General features: G+C 41.5%; 1 protein-coding gene and 1 long non-coding RNA gene across 3 annotated transcripts in view; one reads left to right on the forward strand and one right to left on the reverse strand.

Moving 5' to 3' along the window:
- Nucleotides 1-18,833, reverse strand: part of pkig (cAMP-dependent protein kinase inhibitor gamma) — a 42,690-nt gene extending 23,857 nt beyond the window's left edge. Inside the window, exon 1 of one of the 2 annotated variants that reach the window (XM_062978891.1) lies at nt 18,816-18,833. The gene's annotated coding sequence lies outside the window, so the exon portion shown is untranslated. Of the gene's footprint in view, nt 1-1,859; nt 2,542-18,815 lie in introns of those variants that run through there. The other variant, XM_062978889.1, reaches the window with a different exon arrangement.
- LOC134298486 (uncharacterized) overlaps nt 1-20,946 on the forward strand; it is a 49,783-nt gene that overhangs the window by 27,085 nt on the left and 1,752 nt on the right. The gene's annotated exons all lie outside the window — the stretch shown is intronic.

The following is a 20,946-nucleotide window of genomic DNA, read 5'->3' on the forward strand; positions in this document are numbered from 1 at the left end:
GAAAACCCACCTTCTTCATATTGTTCTCCCAACATGGCCATGCACTGGCTGGTGAGAGAAAGGGGAGAGTTCAGAAGATATAACCAACCAATTGACCTTTAGGAGAGAATTCCATAGTGTATGTGCCACCACTGAGAAGACTTGTTATCTCTAGTGCCTGTCAATCTTATAAAACCTGGCTGGACGGTCTCCAAAACAGGATATCCAAAGATGATGGGCAGGTATGGCCCTTCAGATACCTTTGACCCAAGCCTTTAATAGATTTAAGCAGCAAGCTGAATTGGACATACAAGTGAAGCTAATATAGGATTGGTATAGCATAGCATAGCATGACACTATGTAACAACATTTTGAAAAAAAAATAGGTTCCTGGTTTGAAAGTGTTATTTCTTGTTTAATTGTGCAGTAGTTTGAAAATGGTTAGTCTACTCTAGAAACTTCATTTTTGTGGCTTTTTTGTGTGTCAGGGGTGACTTGAGAAACTGCAAGTTGCTTCTGGTGTGAGAGAATTGGCCATCTGCAAGGGTGTTGCCCAGGGGATGCCTTGGATGTTTTACCATGCTGTGGGAAGTTTCTCTCATGTCCTCACATGGGAAGCTGGAGCTGACAGATGGGAGCTCACCCCACTTCCTGGATTCGAGCCACCAATCTTCAAATCAGCAGTCCTGCTGGCACAAGGGTTTAACCCATTGAGCTACTGGGAGCTCCAGGGCTTTTTTGACTGCCACAAGCTATGCTGAATTATTGAAGACACTATGAGATATTCATTGAAAACTATGTTGTTGTTGTTGTTGTTGTTGTTGGTATGTTTATTTATACCCCACTTTCTCTCTCCTGGAGGAGACTTGAAGCAGCTTATAATTAAAAGTATGACCACATAATTTAAAATATACAAATATGCAAACATTAAAACACAATTAAACACAACAGTATTACAATTCAGTTAAAAACCATGAAAAACATATCCAAAGCTAAATGTGCTGTAAGATGTCCCGCGTAAACAAAGTTTTTGTAGTTTAATAAGCCTTTTCCATGTTTTTAATTAGGAAATTACATTTATAACACAGGAACAAAAATAATGTTGCCTAGTGCAATCAGCCCTCTACCCCCCATGAAGACTCCAGCAATTGCATTCTGTGCCATCTGAAATTTTTCAAGTCATCTCACCAAAGCCTGGCCTGCTGTGATGGACAGTACTTTGAAATCAGTCCTTAGCAAATGTACTCCACTTGACCTCAAACTATCAAAATGTTGTTTAATACTGTAAGAAACATCATCTCGAGTCCAGTACAAACATCATGCTCTCTCTGTGTGTGCAATCAATCCTTAATTAAAATATAAATTAAGCAGTGCATTTGGAATATTTATAAGATGTGAATCAGTTTAACAGTCAACCATGTTAATAGTCATAAAGTTGAGTAGCTCCTGTTTCTCTAAGTCCTCCAGCTACCAAAAACATGAAGAAGCATTGTGTTAAATGCAATGGCCAGCTTATAATACTGAAAATACTGTAATAATGAAACAGGTATCTAGCAACGCTAATAGTTGCTGCATTCAGGTTATATAAAAACAATTCTTTTTATTTGTCTTTGATGGCTTCCAGTAGATTTTTCATCTTTTATGTGAAAATTGTCCTCCTAACTTAATTACTAGTTAAGAAGTTGCCATTCTTTACGGTAGAAGTAATAAATAATTTATAGGTGAGGGTGAAAGCCCACAATATATATACATTTACAACAAATATATTTTCACATTTCCATGCAACTGCTCCAATCTGCCTTTATTTGGAGCAAGTTGGTCCATCATAACTGTGTACATTTTGTGGCTTAGTGCTCTTTGCCATGCAAAACTTTACTTACGGAATATGGATCCAACAAGTGGGTGGACCTGGGCTGCTAAAATTCAAGGCTCCAGTCTGGCTCGAACTCACATTCACCCAAAGCTATGTGGGTTTGGAATGGCAAACAGCCAAAGTGGTCAGCTGAGTCAAACTTTCGGACACCCAGTTTCCTTGCCTGAACAGCAGATAAATGAAGTTGCGCTCCTCCAAGGGCTCGGGAGGCGGTTCCCCCACTCCCTTGCCAAGTAAGTCCCTGCTTGTTGTAATCCAATGCTCAGCCTTAGTGATGTCAAAGAGCTACTTGCTTGGCTCCCATCTCACTGTGCACTATACACAAGAGAGATCTGTTTCCTTTCCTTCCTTTTGTTTAGCTTCACTTGTAACCTCATCTCCTGGCAGCTGTGCTCATCAAATACATCCTTCCTCTTGTTTTTCTGTTGTTCCAAAGAGGCTTCCTACTTTAACGGCAGCCCACCTGTTTTTTAGGTGCAGCAGGCGGACAAGAAGTTTCCTGCAAACTAGACTGCTGTGTGTTGTGTGAGAGTGTTGAGGATGTACGTGAGTCACACAATTTAGTGTGGCAGGAATTCGGCTCAGACGTTGGGTGATGTGATTATTGCTCGGAATCCTTCCAAGGGGAATTCCTGCCTTGCTCTTCTCACTCCCTCACCGAGTAACAAAATCCAAAGCAATGCTACAACAACTGTGGCGAGCCCAACGTCCCATGGAAAATGTGCTGAGGCTAGCCCCTTGCCACATGGCCACAAAGCCTACTGCTCCCCACATGTGATTTCTTTGGATAGCCTCTATTTGGTTGCAATCTCTTCATGAAATGAATATTTAAACTAAATGTTTCACATGACTAGCAAACAGATGGAGTTCAGCCTTGGCTGCGCTCCAGCTGCATAACTGGCTCCCAAATACAGCTAGAATCTAAAAGTAGTAAGTTAGCCGAGATCATATTGCAGTTAATTGTTCTAAGCTTTTTGTGTGAGAGCTGGTATAGCAAGGAGATGACAAATGAAAACGAGTGGGGTTCAAATCTCACCTGAGAAGCTTTTATCTCCCTGCTTTTCATCTGTGCTATAGCAGACATAATTCTTCTTCTTATTTATTTATGTATTTATTTGCAGATTTTATATACCGCCCTTCTCAATCCCGAAGGGGACTCAGGGCAGTTCTGTTACTGCTTATACATTGCTAAATGCATATACAGTAGAGACTTGCTTATCCGACATAAACGGGCCGGCAGAATGTTGGATAAGCGAAAATGTTGGATAATAAGAAGGGGATAAGGAAAAGCCTATAAAAATCAAATTACTTTATGATTTTACAAATTATGCACCAAAACATCATGTTTTTCAACAAATTGACAGAAAAGTACACAGTAACGTTATGTAGTAATTACTGTATTTACAAATTTAGCACCAAAACATTGTAATGTATTGAAAACATTGACTACAAAAACATTGACTACTAAAAGGCACACTGCGTTGGATAATACAGAACGTTGGATAAGTGAGACTCTACTGTATTTGAAATGCTAATCCTGCTCTCAAACTACTATATGTATAATCATTTAAAGACCTATAAACAGCAGATAGGCAGCATATTATGCTTCTTTACAAACACGATTTAACCCTCTTTAATGCAGCTTTGCCTATATCTATATCTGTCTATAGCTTAAAGGCTTAAAGAGTTCCACATAGTTAAGACATTGATATACTTTGTATATCATAGTTTGTGTTTTCTATGTTCAAGTCAACTTTTGAGTTTTAGTGACCCCATCGTATTATCTCCTAGCCTGCCAGTGTTGCTGGACTGCAAAGTGAAGTTTCACATGTAACCAGAACAATTTTTAGAAGAAAGCATAGCCCATGCTGTAATCTGCTGCTGTTGTTTTTGTGGTGGTGGTTGTGTGCCTTCATAAAATCATAGAATCATAGAGTTGGAAGAGACCCAAGGGCTATCCATTCCTACCCTATTCTGGCAGGCAGGAACACTCAATCAAAGCACTTTAAACAAAGGATATGGAGCCTCTGTTTAAAAAATCTCCAGAGAAGGAGACTCCACCACACTTCAAATTAACTCCAAATTATTACTGCCATTATTTGGCGGGTGGGGGTTGTTACAGATTGTTGATGATAAATGGAAGCTCTTACGTGTGCCCGCGATCCAGAGTCACCCGCAGAACAATAACATGCCATTCAGGTTTGCAGAACAAAAACACAGGAACTTTACTGATTCCAAGAGATCAAAACAGTATTTACAATGGTCCCTCTGATCACTTGCAGAAGTCCACAATTATAAATAGTCCTTTCTCAGTCCACAAATCTGCTTCAGAGAAGAATACAGTCCTGGTTCTTCCTCTTTTCTCAGCAGCAAACAGGCCTCAAAATAGCAAGGCCTCTCTGAGTACACAGCTCTCTCACCAGCAGTACTCAGTCAGCACTGAAAACTTATCCAAACTGGTTCTGCAGCAGCAGAAGAGAAAAAGTATCAAATCAATCCCCAGGTCTTTGCAGGTTCAGCCAACTGGCTTCATGCACTTCATTTTCCAGTTAACACACACAGCACAGTGCCTTTGCAAACCATGATAGGGGTAATTCTGCTTCTCCCCATTGTTAAACAATAAAGTCAGAAATCTTTGCTGATCACCGTGACATTTGCCTTCCACCTATTCTTTTATTTATAGCTCACCTTTCCCCCAAATTGGATTTACAAATTACAGAGATTTACAAGTAAAGCACATATAGTTAAGACACCTGCAAAGTTGTGATTAAAATAGTCTGTTTTGATCTGCTTTCAGCCCACCGTTGCCCCATGGAGAGTCCTCCAGTATGATAATAAAAATGCCTTTAAGGGGCACACTATCTCAGTCACTGGATTTGCAGCTTTTAATGAGGATGTGTGGACGTGTTAGGAGAAAAGACCCTCGCTTTGTATGGCACTGCAGTACAAAGCAAAGCATACCCCTCAAAATGTTTACTCCCAAAGAGCTATAAATAGCATGAGCAATCACTGCTGAGATAATAAAGCCGGGGATGGAGATGAGAGAATGGCTTTTCTTTCCGTCTCTGGGATTTCAATCTATAAATGCCTCCCAGCTATTTCCAAATGTGAGCCTTACTATGTTTACAAAGCATGATCCTAAAATGTTAAAAGAGAGAACAAACTTCATTAGTCTCTCTTTTTCTGTATCATTCTCTCACATTTGAAACACCACCATGCTTCATGAATTTCAGTATTTACGAAATGTATGTATAATTTCTCTCTGTAAAGGAGTATAACATGAGACGGTTTATGCAAAACCCTTCTACATGCTTTTAAATATATCTTTAATTCAAATGCAGTATTTTTCCAAACATGGGATCCAAAGCAGTTTCTAATATGTGTTAAAACCAAAAAAACTAGAAATATAAAGGTAAAGGTAAAGGCCTTCCCCTGACATTAAGTCTAGTCGTGTCCAACTCTGGGGTTTGGTGCTTATCTCAATTTCTAAACCGAACAGCCAGCGTTGTCCGTAGACACCTCCTAGGTCATGTAGCCGGAATGACTTCATGGAGTGCCGTTACCTTCCCGCTGAAGCTGTGCCTATTGATCTACTCACATTTGCATGTTTTTTAACTGCTAGGTTGGCAGAAGCTGGGGCTAAAAGCAGGACCTCATCCTGCTTCCTGGATTAGAAATGGAGATGAGCACCAACCCCCAGAGTCAGACATGACTGGACTTAAAATCAGGGGAAAACCTTACCTACCATTTATTTATGTATTTATTTATTATCCTACCTTTTGCTTATCACAAGGCTCACGGCATCAAGTTAAAACAAAACTAGATAAAATATACACTTTCTATTTGAAGCAAAACATATGTGCTATTTGCTGCCTGCTTTATAGTTTCAGCCTCATCAGTTTCCCATTGGTTTTACATGAGTAACCAAAGTATTTTTAAATGGCTCATTTGTCCTTCAGTCCAGAAAATACAATGTTTGTATAACCTAAATAAATTCTATGAATGTGCTTTTCACATTTTGAACATGGAGAGCAACAGGAAATTACAGTTATACAGTACTTAATGTTGCTCAGTTTTGTACCCCACAGATGGGAGAAGGTTTGAGGAATGCACATAGGTAGGATACTGTATATACCAGGTATGGGCAAACCTCAGCCCTACTAGCTGTTAGGATTTGTGGGAGTTGGAGTCCAAAACACTTGGAGGGCCCAAGTTTGCCCATGCCTAGTATATACTTATGCATAAGTCTAGAATTTTGAGTCAAAAAAGTCCCCCCAAAAAAGGAGGAAATAGTGTGTAAATGTAAATGTCAACAGAAGAACCAATCAAGTAATACAAATAAGAACAAAAATGTGTTCTATATTGGTTAGCACTAAACTGCAGTTTGGGAATAAAATCCCTGCCCAGCTCATTTTTGCTTAAAGTATCCCGTATCAGGCTAGATGTGCTAGAGGGCAGTGAAAACCATCCTCTAGCATCAGGTTCATAGTGCAATACTTTAGCAATTACTACTATTAGTAAATTCCCTTTCTAATTAAGAGTCTATTTGCTAATTACAATCATTCTATTTGCTTCCAGTTAAGAGTAATTTCCTATCTAGGTAGGAACAGCAAATAAAGTGAGGAGGGTGGAAGATATACATTTTAAACAAATGTTGCAAGTCCCTTCTGGTTGTGAGAGAATTAGCTGTCTACAAAGATATTGCCCAGGGGACGCCCAGATGTGTTACGAATCCTGCAGGGAGGCTTCTCTCATGTCTCCCATGAGAGGCTAAAACCCAGAACCTCAAGCCATGGCTGATACCGAATGAGAGACTCCCTCCTGGGTACACAGAAGACTGGGTGACTTGGAAGATGCTGAACAGACTACACTCTGGCACCATGAGATGCAGAGCTAACCTTAAGAAATGGGGCCATAAAGCGGAGTCCATGAAATGCAAGTGTGGAGAACAGCAAACCACAGACCTCCTAGTACAATGCAGTTTGAGCCCTGCCATATGCACAACGGAGGACCTTCTTATAGCAACACCAGAGGCATTCCAAGTGGCCAGCTACTGGTCAAAGGACATTTAGTATAATGCCAAGATTTTCACTTTGTTCGTGTTTTTAAAAAATACATTACAACTGTACCCTTGGTTCCCTTCTGACACAATAAATAAATACATTTTAAAAAATTAAACTTTGGGAGATGGAGATGAAGAAAAAAGGTGTTCAGCAGTTGTCCTGTTTTTGTACTGATAGGATACAGAACAATATTTTAGTCATTTAGTTGGAATTAGATCCAGGGACAAGTGTTTTGTCCCAAAGATATATGTATTAAAATTTCTAGAAGTTTCTAAATAAAAGAACTAAGGGAAAAGGCAACCACTTAAGTTAGTTTATGACTCTTTTCTCTGACAGATATGTTACATTTACCAATTAAAAAACAGGAAGAGATTTTTTTCATGGCAAAGATCATGTGAAACTATTTTTGAATTAGGGGGAAGGGGGAACCAGCTTAGATGGAGGACTCATTTGAAACACTGTAAACAACATAAAATGTTCCCTAACATTCCTATAAAAATCTGGAATCTATCTAAAACATCAGATGTGATGCCAGAAAGAATGTACAGGATTAGATTAAACAAACAAACAAATAAACAAATTACCAGTGGGGAGGAAGGGGAAAAGGAGCACAGTGGAATAGCAAACAAAAGAGCTTGACTGTCAAGGAGCAATGGCAATCAATGAGCCGTATCCAAAGTATGTTAATCTCACTTTAATTCCCTTGGAATCAGGCATGACTAATTTGTCTCATAGTTTTCAGTACAATTTAAGTATGATTGACTTTGGCCCCATCTACACTGCCTTGTAAAATCTAGATTGTCTGCTTTGAACTGAATTGTATGGCAGTCAGGATCAATGCCAGAAAAAAAAATTCTGTGCGGAGGGTGGGGATGTGTGAAACTTTAGCAAATCATGAAGAGTAGTTTCATAACGCAAAGTAATTTAGAAATCAGGCTCCATCGATACATTTCAGTGGACACTCAAGACATAAACTTCAGTGGACAGTCATGGAGATTTAGTTAATCAGTTAAAATTCATGACTAAACCTGGTTTAAAAAAACGGAAAAATTTCGGGAGGGGGGGTTTGAACCCCTAACCCCCCTCCCCAAGGCTACAGCCCTGATGGCAGTGTAGACTCACATAATCCAGTTCAAAGCAGATAGTGTGGATTATCTGATTATATAATCAGAATTATATGGCAGTGTAGAAGGAGCCATAGATTTACAACTGCTACGAGAACTAGACCAAAGGTTGTTATGTTGATTATATTGTGAACTGGATTGCATATGTTTATTTTTAGGAGCTACAAAAAGGGGGATTAGTACACATTTTTGTTTAGTATTTACGTACGAAAATGGGAAGGGAATTAGCACTTGTTGGATCCCATTGGACAGGAGGGTGTGATCGAGGTGACCACCCTCCCCCCCCCCCCCAGGACTTTGTAAAAGATAGTTCAAAAGTCAAGAATTTATGTTCTATATTCCATATATTTATAGTAGAAGGTGATTGAGACTTTTTTACTGGAGTTTACTGTGGATTATCCCTGCACTCTGAGGCAAGAGATAATAACTTCATGAATTGTGAAATCATGCTGCTAGAACTCCACTCCTATGACTTTCCATATTGGGTTCCCCAGATGTTGTGAACTTCGTTCTTATCAAATGTTTTCAATTGTTTATATCATTCATGATTCCCCTTTATGCAATGTAACCCACCTTTATGGATTCTCCCTTGCTTCCTTGAAATCTATCTATCTGCCTATATGTATTTGTACTCTTTGGGATCCCCGGAAAATATGTGTTTTTCCCAGCTGGGTTTATGTTCCAACTTTATTTTAATTTTCATTCTATTTCATATAATTGTCAAATCATGAAATCAAATGGGAAATATTTTGACCCCAACATGAACCCCTGCTCCTATGACCCAGGCTTCCTTTCCCAAAAAAACAAAAGGATAATCTGCCACAGCTTAACCCAATCTAATTCAGATTGCATGGACAATATAAGGCTTGAGTCACCAAATTCGGAGTATAGTCCTAAAGGTGATTCAGCCCCCAGAGCAAACATTGTCATATCCCAGGAAATTCCAGGACACCTCAGGAAGGCGCCCTGTGGCTCATCAACACCCATCACCACTTCCCCTCTGACACCCCAAGGCATATCTAAAATCTGTGAACGTGACAGGAACCCGGACATCCTTGATGGGTGCCATTAATTCCTTTAGAAATCGGTCTGGCAGGAGTTAATCTGATATTTCCTGCCCTGGCACTTCATTGTTTCAATAGCTCCCGCCTCCTCCTCTCTGATTGGCCCGAGTGGGGACAAAAAGCGGCTCCCCATTGGGCCAGCAGAGCAAGGCGGGAAACGAAAGCCCGCCTCGTTCAGCCTTCTAGCCTATCCGCGATCAGATGGGCGGGGGAGCGGGGCGGGAAATTCAAAGGGCTGTCAGACTGAAATTTTGTATAAATATGGCTGTATTTTGATTATATGGTACGCTAGTAGACTGAATGATCGCTACTAGTGTCCTTTTCAGCTGAATCGCTCAATAAAGACTCCTTGGCGGATTTTCCTTCATCTTTGGCGGACCTTCTTCATTTCGGCTCCAGGTTGTATTGCGGCTCATATTCTCTTATTGGCTCCGCCAAGGTCCGTTCTCTCAGGACCGGATCGGCTCTCTCCTTAAGGGGCCCGATCCCCTAGAAACGCGGTCGACAACATAATTTGGCTTTACCACGAAGGGACTTGCTTGGAAGTTCCAAAGATCAATTTCTAGGCTAAAATTCCAAGCGGCGACCTTGGTCCAGATATTCTGGAACAGGTTGGGGAGAGAAACGGCTGCAAGGAGGGCCCTCCGACCAACAATTTGACCTCATTTCACATCTAAATTTCTCTGGCAGTCCCTTTCTCTCTCTAGATCTGATTCAGGGTACTGAACAAAGGAGCCAGATAGGAGGAAGCAGATTTTTAGCTCCTCGAAGGAAAGGCGCCAACGTGAAACAGGGGACGCCCTGAAAAAAAGGGAACTGGCTCCGTTGTTGAGACCCAGGTGGGCGGAGCTCTGGAGGTATTGCACTTCGGATCAGGGCTCGGTAACAAATTCCTGGTGAAACGCGGGAACATCTGGCACCTGGAGGCGTGTGAGAACAGTCTGGCTTGCAGATTACAGGTTCAAGGATCGTGGGGTAGGGGAACGGTTGTGTTCCCGGGGCACCTGCGGATTCCACGAACGCCAGCCATTCAGCCTTGGTGGAAGGAACTCTTGGAAGGACGAGCTGCATCTGGCCGGTTGGGTGAGTCTATACTCCATTAACTGTCAGTGTAGGCAGGGGCTGAGCCAAGGATGGGTGTTTGTTCAGCACGACTAGGGTGTCCCACCCCAGCAGACATCCCCAGGGATTCTCCATTGGGCAAGATCCTGGCCAATTGGGGTGGGCTTGCATCGAAAAGCATGGTGCAGGCCAGGTTGGGCTAACTCAGCGCGCATAAGTGGCCCCTTGTGGCCCTTGAAGGGGGAACAGCTTGCCCCCCCCCCGCTTGAGTCGCCGAATTCGGAGTGTTGACCTAAGGTGACTCGCCATGGGGAAGGCAGGTGGTTCCAGCTTGCTTATGCCGCAATGTTCATGGCCCTAAAGCCAGGGAGAGAATTGGAGGGGGGAGGGGGTCCACGTCTTCCCATGCAGAGATTTGGACTCCAAAAACAACCCCCCCAAAGATTCCTCTCTAGACCCTTTCCCCTTACCCCCTCCTCCAGAGGATTTTCTGGACACATTTGCTTGCCCTCTCCCCCACCCCATCAACCCCCCCCCCCCCAAGAAATTCCCCTCCAGAGAGTTCAGCCCAGACTAACGTGGAGGAGGGCTCCCAGCTCCCTCCCCTCGCATCCCAAAAACACACTCGATCCAAAACACTGTTCCTCTTCTCAACACACACACACTCAACTATTCTTCGCCTCTCCACCCCCCCCCCCCAACCGAATCCCTCTAAGCCTTTTCCCATTCCAAGACTCCTTCCCCCTTGCGGCCCCCCTCCCTTAATCTCTCCCTCTCTTCCTCTCGCTCGTCCTTTTGGCCAGAGGAACAGGGGGAAAGGAGGGGCCGTGGGGGGGATGAGGACCATCAGGGGAAGGAGGAATTGACTGTTCAGAGACCATAAAACATCCATTGCCATCCTCTGTTTTATCTGAAGCCTGAATATTGGGTCAATAGTTTTCCAAAGAATTATTTTCCCCTCTCTCCCTCCTTTTCAAAGCAATCTGCTTCTGAATTTTTGAGTCACAGTTCAATCCCCTTTTTCCCTCTTCTTTTCTGTTTGTTTTCAAAACATTACCCATAACTCCAGAAACTCCCCAAAGATCCCAGAGGAACATAAATTTTTGGACTGTCAATTTGCATTTTTGTTGGTTACAAATTGCAAGTGGGACCTTTGATCTGGCATTCTTTCAAAATCGTCAGGTCACATCTTGAAATTAGCACAAACTAAAGGATCCTGTGTCCCCAAAGACTCCTTTCCCTTTTTCTCTTTTTTTTACCTAATCCCTTTGGGCAACCCTGCAAAACCCCTCCCCTTTTTGAACGCTCTCTCTCAGCCTCACCCCCCTCCACTCCCCAACCTTCTACTCTCTCAGCCTCATCTCTCTCTGGGGGTTATTGTGTATTTATGGAAAACCTTCCATCTTCAGGGACTGGCTGAGTCCTGCCGGGGGCTCCCCTGTTCTCTGAGTAATATTCTTTGTTTGTTGTCCTGATTTTGGAATTTGCCTGTCTTTTAAATGTTGGGAGCCAAGTTTGGTTCCTTTTCATGGTTTTCTTCCTTGATCTATCTTTTCTGTTCCTGTCTCTCTCTCTCTCTCAGCCCCCATCCCAGCCGTTCCATTGAAGCCTGATGCCCCCCCCCCCAAAATTGTATCTGCCCCTGCCACTCAACTCCTGCCACATTCAGAGTTTTCCTCAGATTGGAAGAATCGCCCCACCATCCCCCTCCTTCTCTTGCCCCCACCGGGCTCTCTCTCTCTCTCTCTCTCTCTCTCTGCGCTCATTCCTCTCTTGGAGAGAGAGGAGAAGGAGGGGCCGCGGGGAGATTGTGCAAAGAGGACACTTTTTTTTCTCTTCCTGTTTTTGGAGGGGCAAAAGGGGGGAGAAGATTCAGTCCTGAAGCCTGCCACCAAGATCTATAGTTCTCCAAGGATCGCTTCCTTCTTTCAAATCAAATCTTCTCAAACTTGATATTCTGCCTTGCCTACCCTCAAATTGTACCCTTTTTTTCTTTTCTCTCTCTCTCTCTTCCCCGGCCTGAGTGAAAATCTCTCTCTCTCTCTCAAATCTCAAATCCATTTCTCCTCTCCTTCCTCTCTTCTCACCTTTTAAAATCCCTTATTTCCCTTTGTTCCCATTTTCTAGACACTATCCCTAAGATTTTACCTCAGTGTTGTCTTATATTTCCTTTGGTCCTTACAAAAGGGGGGAGGGGGGCCATTCCTTTAGCCGCTTCTGTTTCTTAATTTCCCCTTTTCTTTCTCTCCCATCTGGGAAGCATGGCAAAGGATTTGGGTGGGGGAGGGGGACTCCCAGAAAAGTGTTGGTTAAATTTTGTGTGTTTATGTAATGTGTTGGCTGTAAACTCTTCTCTACTCATCCCTTTCCCTTAAAAGCCACCAGTGATATATAGTTTTCTGGGAAGGAGGGCTGGAATGGACTAGCTTAGTGCTATGCTCTCTCTCTCTCTCTCCCTTTTCTTCTGTGCCATCTCACCTCCCTATTTTCAAAGGTTCAAGCCCTAATATTTTGTGACCCCCCCCCCCCAGAGAAATCCTGCTGCTTCTGTGGTTTTAACTTTTTCTTGTCTCTCTCTCTTCTCAAACCTCCCTTATCTTAGGGACAAAGGGGGGTGGAAGAATGCATGTATTTTTCTATATGTGAGTTTTTTTTTCTCTCTCTCTCCCTTCCACTTCATGTTTTCCTAGGCCAAAATGCACTTCAACATTCTCCTTTTTCAAAGCTTTCTCTCCCCCCTTCCTTCCCCTGTGAAGGGAACTCCCAGCATCCCCATTTCTCCTTATAAACATACAGTCAAAATCCTGGTTTACTTTTATAGTAAAGGCACTCTTTCACTCTCTGCAGTTCCCCAACAATCTCTTTTCTTCCTTTCGGGTCCTTCTCCCTCCCTTTCCCTGAGTGCATGCGTGTGAATGTTTTAAAAATCCCTCTAACTGCCTTTAAAATATGAGGAGGGCATTAGAAGTCCAGGGGACCTTCCAGGCACAGCTGAAGAGATCCAGAGGACCGGACCCAACCACCTGACTGAGGACATCAGACCAGACTGCAAGACCCATAATCCATACCTGCCACCATGAACAGTTCTAAGACCTGGGTAAGGGCTCTCGGAGTGCGCTGTGGATTTCATGCAGCAGCTAGAACCCGGAGGCCATTGGAGATGGTCCTGTGAGGGTAAGCCCGGACCCCCAGTCACCCAGAAGAGACAGCCCCACCTGTGGCTGATCTGAGACCCCTACGGGGGAAGCAGCCCCATCTGCCTGGCTCAGGGGCTAGAGACTAAGACACTGCTGAAAGGATTCTTGCGCATGGCAGGCTTTTATGGCCAGACCACCGTATGGTGCCCTCCAGCTGGCCTGGTTCTGCCCTGGCAAAGGGCTACTGAGTGCAGGTCTGCCTTTGACGCTGCCAAGGAGGCCCTCATGACATCACCAGGGGACAGAATTGGCCGCCATGGCAGAAGATGTCCCAGAAGAAATGAACAGGATTCTACCAGTGACCACCATGAGGGAAGGATGTTCCACTTTCACCAGAGCTGTGCCAAAGAAGGACCCCAGGACTGCTGGAGCCCTCACAAGGTATGAGTGACTTCCCTGACTAACCCCACCAGGGGAGGGAGGGGGGCTTATAATCTGTCCTTAGTTTCCCTAGGCACTCTCTCCTTTCTGTCTCCTCTGTTGGAGTGCTGGACCTGCCTGCAGTCACCAGGAGGCGCCGTGCTGTGAGGCGCAGAAGCTGTGCCCAGTTGCCCCCAGCTGCCAACTACAAAGGGGGGCCCAAGCTGCAGCCAAGAAAAGGCAGCCAAATGGGAGTACTGCATCACAGCCTCCATCATCCCCAGCCCTCACCACCTCCACCTTCATGCTCCATTTCCCATGACTCCAGACCAAGGGACATCTGCTTCAACACCATAGGATCACCCACCACTGACTGAACCTCAGCTTTCACCTCTTCAAGCTCCTGCCCTCCAACAAAAAGGCACAACCTGATCTACCAAGGCAGAGGCCCTGCATGCAGTGAAATGTCGGGGCTTTGGGAAATGTTCATAGCCATTTCCAAGCCCCGAAGGGGGGAAAATGTGATCGAGGTGACCACCCTCCCCCCCCCCCCCAGGACTTTGTAAAAGATAGTTCAAAAGTCAAGAATTTATGTTCTATATTCCATATATTTATAGTAGAAGGTGATTGAGACTTTTTTACTGGAGTTTACTGTGGATTATCCCTGCACTCTGAGGCAAGAGATAATAACTTCATGAATTGTGAAATCATGCTGCTAGAACTCCACTCCTATGACTTTCCATATTGGGTTCCCCAGATGTTGTGAACTTCGTTCTTATCAAATGTTTTCAATTGTTTATATCATTCATGATTCCCCTTTATGCAATGTAACCCACCTTTATGGATTCTCCCTTGCTTCCTTGAAATCTATCTATCTGCCTATATGTATTTGTACTCTTTGGGATCCCCGGAAAATATGTGTTTTTCCCAGCTGGGTTTATGTTCCAACTTTATTTTAATTTTCATTCTATTTCATATAATTGTCAAATCATGAAATCAAATGGGAAATATTTTGACCCCAACATGAACCCCTGCTCCTATGACCCAGGCTTCCTTTCCCAAAAAAACAAAAGGATAATCTGCCACAGCTTAACCCAATCTAATTCAGATTGCATGGACAATATAAGGCTTGAGTCACCAAATTCGGAGTATAGTCCTAAAGGTGATTCAGCCCCCAGAGCAAACATTGTCATATCCCAGGAAATTCCAGGACACCTCAGGAAGGCGCCCTGTGGCTCATCAACACCCATCACCACTTCCCCTCTGACACCCCAAGGCATATCTAAAATCTGTGAACGTGACAGGAACCCGGACATCCTTGATGGGTGCCATTAATTCCTTTAGAAATCGGTCTGGCAGGAGTTAATCTGATATTTCCTGCCCTGGCACTTCATTGTTTCAATAGCTCCCGCCTCCTCCTCTCTGATTGGCCCGAGTGGGGACAAAAAGCGGCTCCCCATTGGGCCAGCAGAGCAAGGCGGGAAACGAAAGCCCGCCTCGTTCAGCCTTCTAGCCTATCCGCGATCAGATGGGCGGGGGAGCGGGGCGGGAAATTCAAAGGGCTGTCAGACTGAAATTTTGTATAAATATGGCTGTATTTTGATTATATGGTACGCTAGTAGACTGAATGATCGCTACTAGTGTCCTTTTCAGCTGAATCGCTCAATAAAGACTCCTTGGCGGATTTTCCTTCATCTTTGGCGGACCTTCTTCATTTCGGCTCCAGGTTGTATTGCGGCTCATATTCTCTTATTGGCTCCGCCAAGGTCCGTTCTCTCAGGACCGGATCGGCTCTCTCCTTAAGGGGCCCGATCCCCTAGAAACGCGGTCGACAACAAGGGGGTTTAGGAACAAGAGTTTCTTAAGATCTCCTTGTGGCTTTTCAGCTCCTATTGCTTCAGTATTAAATGTACTTGCCATTATGACTAAACAATTAAAGCTAATAATTGCCCCCTTTCCACACAAATATTTTTCAGGAACTGACTCACATATAAATAGAAGGCTAAATCCAAAATTAGTTTTATGTAAGACCAATATATTGAAATGAATGTGGTTTATGAGTTCCCATTAATGTCACGATTTTAACGGATTTACAGCAGGTAGGACTAATGCTGGATTTAATTTATGGCATGTACTTTTCTTTATTTACATTTTGCTATTTGCAAAGTGCATGCTGCCTAATAATTATAATAATGTAACATTCTTTCTTTGAGCAACATATCTTATACATGTATTACATTAAAACTAATTCCTCTTAAGAAGAGCAGTGCACTTTTTTTGGTTAAAGTGAGAGGGATACAACAAGTGCTAATTCTGCATGGTACAGATTCATCCAGTTTCTCATTCAAGTAATTTCACACCATGATAACCATGTGACGGAACAGGATCTTCCATGGATCATGGGGCTATGCTTACCATGGGATTTCTCCACACCATTTTCTAACTTCCTAGGCAGATAGACTGGGCAAAAAAGTGCTGTGAGGTTATCATGTGGCTTATGATACAGTTTTGAGCAGGCTATTCAATATCTGTCTTCCTATCCAAAATTCAACTACCCTGGAAGTCCTCAATAACATATTTTGAATACACTTTGATGCAAAAATTGGTATATATTCAATTCTTTTCAAATGCACTAGCTACATCCAATACAGATTTCAAGGCAATAGAAGAATAGTGGTAGACAATTCCAATGTTTCTACAGATACTATGGATTGCTGTTAATTTCATTTTGTCAAGGGGGATTTGCAACTGACAAGCTATTTATTGCAGCCTGAGCTGATTGGGATAACCTCTGGCACTCTCTGTTTCTTTTCCCAGAACAGTCAGGGAGCTGATTTCACCCTTATCTTGAAGCCCTTGTGGTTTAAGATGATGCTAAACAGAATCACAATGCTTCATGTTGGGAAAAAATTCCACCAAATGTCTCTTGTAACACATCCAGACAAATGAATTATGTTATCTGTGCAAGTAACTTCCTTTAAGCCATTCCATTCAAGCATTTTACAAAAATATTTCAAATTTCCAAATACATTATGAGACACGATTAATCTTGTATCTCTCTGCTCAGAAAGACAAATGGAATCTTGACTAGTAGGAGTGTGGTTTGGGAATCACGGTGGCAGTGAATGTGATGGGCATTGTAGTGCATTGCTGTGTTTCTCTTCCCATTCGCAGAACTCTCCACAGTTTCAGTGGAATTCAGAAAGGGCAGGAAGGCTGGCCAATGCTGGCTATATGTTTAAATTCCTTTTTGGTGACTTTACCCATTTTCCATTTCTTGTACATGCCTCTTGTAAACCTTAACTCATTTGCAAGTCCATTAGTGATATATTTGGGCTACTTTAGACACTTTCAATTTTTCTTCCTCATTGTAACTGTCAGAAGTTGTGCCTCCAATATCTCACTGTTCAGAAACTCCCATCTATCATGAAATCCTTTCTCTTTTAGTATTCCTGCCTGTGGAATCACACCTAGTACTTTCCTAAGTTTAGTAAAATTACATTTCTTAAAGTCTAGAGCAGGGGTCCCCAAACTTTTTAAGCAGAGGGCTGTGGAGGGGCCAAATTATCATATGAAAAAAAAATACAAACAAATTCCTATGCATACCGCACATGTCTTATTTGTAGTGCAACAACAACAACAATGAAAGAACAATACAATATCTAAAAATGAAAACAATTTTAACCAACATAAACCTATTAGGTTTTCAATGGAAAGTGTGGGCCTGCTACTGGCCAAGTTATTTAGGATTGTTGTTGTTGTGTGCCTTCAAGTCATGTCAGACTTTGGGCGAACCTAAGTCCAAAATTATTTATTCATTCATTTACTACATTTATTTACTACATTTATATCCCACCCTTCTCACCCCGAAGGGGACTCAGAGCAGCTGTATGTACATACAATATATTATATTATATTATATTATATTATATTATATTATATTATTATAACACAATATTAGCATTATATATTACTATATTGAACGATACCACTATACTGTAATATTATATGTAATATATAACATATAATTAATATTATATGGTATTATTATTAATATTATGTTGTATAACATATTATTATCAATATTATATGTATATACAATATATTATATTATTAAAACTGATATAAAAATATTATATTATAAAACTGAGGGCGGGGGCCAGGTTAATGACCTTGGAGGGCCGCATCCGGCCCCCAGGCCTTAGTTTGGGGACCCCTGGTCTAGAGTGTGTGTGTGACTAGGCTTGATTTCTCCTTTTCACTGTATAACAAACTCAGGGAGAGCATGGTCACTCCCACCTGAGGATCCCACCATTTCTGTCCCATTAGCCAGTTCATTACTGTTGTTTGGATCAGATCTAAAATAGCCGAACCCTTTGTCGTCTCTTCCGTCTTCTGGATATGAACATGTGTTTTTATATAATAATGCCCTGCCCAGATAAGAGTTGGCATACCGATCGGATTTCATCATCATGAGCAATCTCAATTGGGCAATATTAATAGTTTATTTATATTCACTGCCATTATTAAACATGACACACACAATTTTACAACAAACAGGGGGAAAATTCTTACAATTTCCTATCCAACATTCTTACTGCATAAAATATATGACAATGACAACAGAGAGGGGTCAGGCCACAATATAGGAATAAAAGAACAAATTAAGTTACTTGCACTTTAGCTTGAGATAATTTCAGAGTGAACGCAAGGCTACGCTACAGGGAGGCAAATAAGTGGCTTGTTTATATTGCTGAAATTCCATATCTATTTTTAATTTCATGATTCATGGAAAAAGTTTCTGACTCCCAGTAACTGGACAAAGGCAGATACAAAAAGTAGTCTATTTTACTGTCAGAATAAGAAGCTGAAATCAGTTATGTACCAGGGGAAAGAAAGCAGGAGTGGAACTGAATTTGTATTTTTTTCCTTAAACCTTGAACATAACTTTCCAGGCTCCAACATTTTCATCCACTGGTTCACCTTCTCTTCTGCATATCATTTCAGAGAATGGAACCTAGGATTTTTAGCAGAACTGAACTGAAAGAAGAGAATCATAAATAGAAATATAGAAGACAATACAGTAGACTTACAGTAAATTGGCATCCATGGGGTTGGGAGATGGCAGATAAATGTAATTTCTGGCTGCTTGAAAGCAAGCTAGTAGCTAGAAAAAAATGCCGGGGGGGGGGGGGGGAGGTTGAATTTTTTTTTAGCAAATCATGAAACAAAACATAAACAAAACAATTTTAATTATATGATTCATTCTATATTTTATATACTTACAGTAGAGTCTCACCTATCCAACACTCGCTTATCCAACGTTCTGGATTATCCAACGCATTTTTGTAGTCAATGTTTTCAATATATCATGATATTTTGGTGCTAAATTCGTAAATACACTAATTACTACATAGCATTACTGTGTATTGAACTATTTTTTCTGTCAAATTTGTTGTATAACATGATGTTTTGTTGCTTAATTTGTAAAATCATAACCTAATTTAATGTTTAATGGGCTTTTCCTTAATCTCTCCTTATTATCCAACATATTCGCTTATCCAACGTTCTGCTGGCCCGTTTACGTTGGATAAGCGAGACTCTACTGTACTTAAATCAAATTTCAATTTTATTTACAAAAATCCAAGTCTTTAAAAAATGAAAATTACTCTTAATTGGTAATTTATGGTTACAAAAAATACCACAATGTCTGTTGGAAACACTTGGAAACTGTCAATACACTTTTGACAGAAGTCAGGCTCTGTCGATAAACTTCAGTGGGCACTCTTGATGTTTATTAGTTCATTTTGTATTTGAGGATTAGTATATTGGGCATTCATAGCTGGAGTTTTGGAATGACTTTTCAGGTCAGTGTCTCCTAATCTGGCATGAGATCTCAACAAGGCCCTGAAATTACCATCAATGTGCAAAGGTTCTTCACAGGTAATAAGTCCTGAATCATTTCTCCCTCTTAAAGCCAGTTCTTGTTAGCCACAAAGGACAGTAGTTTCCACAATAGGCAGAAGTTTCTTTCTGCTTTCTTCTGCTTTCCTTTATTGTGATGACGGGTTACATCAGGACATTTTCCACTGTGAATTGGCAAGAAGCTTTCAGTCAAGCACAAGTTGTTGTAATGATACTGTTTTTGGTGTCCATTGAAGACTTTTATTGCATCTTTCCATCACACAAATGGTTTAGCAACCAATGTACCAAGCTACTGATGGCCACCTTTACCCCCAACTTCTCCTAGAAACACAACACAGTACTTACAGAGTGCACTTGTAGATGAAATGAGTAGGCTAACCAAGGAAATCTGTTGATCCATTTGGGTTGAAAACTTAGATGCTTCTTCTTATCCACAGGAAATACATATCCTGGCAATGGAGTTTGTGGATTTTGCACTAATTGAGCATTCATGTGGTCATTAGAAACAGTCCTGTTCATATAAATTTCAAGGTCAATGACATAGCTTCTTGTCTTTGCTCCTGTTCCAAGGTTTCTTTGGCAGGGCTTGGATTACATGAGCCAGTTTCCAGTTTCCTCAGTTTTCACCTGCAGTTCAAGTGTGCAAGTTCTGGGGTCTTCATCAGTACCAGCTGCTGCAACGGTTCCAAACCTGCTGTCTTCTTGATCTTCAATATTTGAGTTTTTCTTTTTTGCCATGAACTCAAAAACATTCAGTTGCTTTGATAGACGTTTAGGCATCTTCTAGAGTCAGGTGGATGACAGGAAACACTAATAGCAGCTAAGGAATAACCCACAGCTGCTTTGAAGAAGGTAGACATAAGAGAGCTCTGAAAGGGGGAAGAGCAAGAGAGCTCTTATATGTGACTAATTTCATGTGCTTTTAAAAAATAATATTTTGAAAACTATTAAAGATAATTCCATGGGTAACTACATAATAAAATTTATAACTGTGTTCAAATTTCACAAAAAATGTTGATTAGTATAAGAGATAAATAATTTTGAAATATGGCATATATATGTATGTATATACTGATATTAACTTTAAATTGACATATCTAAAAATCAAGAGCAATGATCCATACATATTATCAATTTTTTCAGAACCTACATAAAATACCTTTAATCTGGTACCAAATTATTCAAAAAATACTTGATAGATTAGAAGAAATTAAATTATAAACTTTTAAAGCAAGCACAAATGATCGTAGTTGTTATATGCCTGGACACATCATACATTGCATTTTTTTCGTGTCAGGA

The sequence above is a fragment of the Anolis carolinensis genome, chromosome 4 (genome assembly GCF_035594765.1).
Source record: "Anolis carolinensis isolate JA03-04 chromosome 4, rAnoCar3.1.pri, whole genome shotgun sequence".
NCBI classification, from domain to species: Eukaryota; Metazoa; Chordata; class Lepidosauria; order Squamata; family Dactyloidae; genus Anolis; species Anolis carolinensis.